This window comes from Penaeus japonicus, unplaced genomic scaffold (assembly GCF_977035675.1).
Source record: "Penaeus japonicus unplaced genomic scaffold, GWHDUDI00000001_assembly GWHDUDI00000029, whole genome shotgun sequence".
NCBI classification, from domain to species: Eukaryota; Metazoa; Arthropoda; class Malacostraca; order Decapoda; family Penaeidae; genus Penaeus; species Penaeus japonicus.
In genome coordinates, this window is record NW_028234431.1 from 7,400,371 (window position 1) to 7,402,870 (window position 2,500).

The 2,500-nt window shown below is 40.9% G+C and overlaps 1 protein-coding gene across 35 annotated transcripts in view; it reads right to left on the reverse strand.

Moving 5' to 3' along the window:
- The window catches only part of Fas3 (fasciclin 3), a 602,567-nt gene that overhangs the window by 598,934 nt on the left and 1,133 nt on the right, over nt 1-2,500 (reverse strand). The gene's annotated exons all lie outside the window — the stretch shown is intronic.

Consider the following 2,500-nt stretch of genomic DNA (forward strand, 5'->3'; position numbering starts at 1 on the left):
GAAAGAAGTACACGTCTGGCATTCCCGGTGTGCCAGTCACCTGCCCGAGCACTGGCCATGGCACAACACCCCAGCAACCCTGTGCCCACATGTTTGTATACACGGCAGCCCGCCTAGAACAATCGATTTTTTCCCCTCCTTTCTTTCTTTCCACATACGCATTTCTTTCTTTTTTGTTTTCCCTTATGCATGACACATTCCCGTGCACTATAAACGTTTCGATTTCAACATGCAGCCGAGAACAGCACTCTAGAGAGGCCGATTTTATTCTCATGTAAAGCTCCTCCCCTCCTTTCGCCTACCCGGCAGAGGTGCTCGATGGTGAGAGACTCGAGTGGAACAACTACTTCAAGATGGCGTCTCGGTGTGTTAATACTACCATCTTGCTGGCTTGGTTGGTATTACAGTTAAAGATGGTGTATCCTTCTTGATCATGCTCTGTGTTGAGTATGCACTATCTTCACGTCCTAGCAATCGCCACGAAGGAAATTATGACAAAATAAAGAAACAATATGAACTTTCGGCTGAACTCTCATCTCCGCTGTCTCATTGTAAAAGATGCGAATTCCCCCATCCTTCCCGAAAAGAAATAGCGAAAAATAGACAAGAAAAAGATTGGTTCTCCATTTTCCTGATCAATAGCGATCGGCTTTAATCGCGGAGATTCTCACCGACCCTCATTATTCTAGACGAATCTTTATTAACGACATCGAAAATTACTAAACGTCTTGGCTTGGAAAGAGGTTACCTCAAGGCAACCGTTGAGGCCGAGGAAAAAGGTGTTTTTTCCTTTATTCTTTTGCTTTATTCACACGGGGGAGGGGTGTTGAGGGGTATTTTCACTGTCTGAGTCTTTCGGTTTTGGTATCAATTTGGATAGTACTAGAGGAATGTATTACGTCTCTTGTGTAGGTCTTTAACACAGCTTTTGTCTTCGGTAAACAAAAGCGGTTTGGGAAGGCTACTGGTTCGACATTTATTTTCTAGTTAGCTACTTCTTTTATTTCTTTTTTTATTGTTTGTTTCTCAAACTCTCCGTTAGTGAACATAATATCGACCGTAACGAATGACCATAAAAAAGAAATCACGCCACAATGCCAAATCTTGTGAGGTTAAAAATCCGAAACGGTTTTGATGAGCGAATCCCAAATAATAATAATTATAAAATGCCCACATCGCATTTCGTTAATGGACGTTATAATCGACACGATGATAGGAGGAAATTCGTCTATCTTCAAATTAAGGATGCGGTCGATTAACCAGACTGGGTTAATGAAAGGATATGCAAAACCGGTGACTGGGCACTTTTTCACAGTCGTCAAGAAACGGGTTCCCTCGTTTCACTCTCTCATTTCGAGGCTTCATTCCGTTTGATATTCGGCTCGTATCGATTTATTGTGGAGTGTGTATAGGTATGTTTATGAAACATTCCCTCTGATATGAAACCGAGATAAAGAAGTGACGTCGTGTTCGGATATCGTGAGAGTGCCGGTGACTAAGGCCACTGTGGCACTTTGGAAGTTTTCAAGTACAGGGGTGAGGATGCTGGCACGGGTGGACTTAGAGGAGGCAGAACACTACCGATGAGTTGGGAGAGATGTGGCACTATCATTATTGGAAAGAAAGAAATGGAAGTATTGTACTGAGGTCGAATGAGAAGGTGGCACTCCAGCGAGAGTGAAAAGGAAGATAGCATTGCGGGTGGTAGAGGCAGTGGAAAATATGGCAGAATAACTGATGGTTTTGTTGGATGGAATTTTGTCATTATAAGACTGATAACATGGAATCATAAAGTGAATCATGTTATATCTGGTAATTATTTGGGATATATAGCACTGCTAGTTTTAAAACATGGACTTGTGATAAGACTTATCATAAAAATATTGATATTACAAGGAGGAGAAAGTGATGTGTGCTGGAAAAGACCGTGGTACCACGTATAGATACCAGGAGATGGTGATAATTTATTCATTGTAGAAAAATGTAATTAAAATAGCGGATGCCCATGGTAAAAGCTGGTATCACCGAGAGTTGTAGAAAGGCTTGAGAAGAGGGTGGCACTACTGTTAGGTTTCAAGGTTGGGTGACACTGCTGGGAAGGTTGTGTAGATGAAACTGGATTAAATGTTTTTGCTTCTTAAAGAATATGGAAATAGGGTGATAGGCTAAGGCTGTGGGATTATCATCGTTGATCCAAACGCCGAAGAAAATGGTGGCACTGTCTACGAGGGTGGAAAAACACTGGCACTGCGATATAATTCAGTTAACGAGAAAAAATATATATATGTGCCACGCTCTCGTAAATACTGATAAAAATAAGACTAACCAGTGCGAGAAGAAAACAATAACGACAGCAAATGCGACATATAATTTTGATATTTGAAATGGCAACATTTTGCCAATAAGGTAATAAAACTATTTTTTATAAACGGAATCAATAAAATCATAATAACGAACTGTGACATGAAGATAAGGCGCTACTATAGCAAGAAGGAATGCA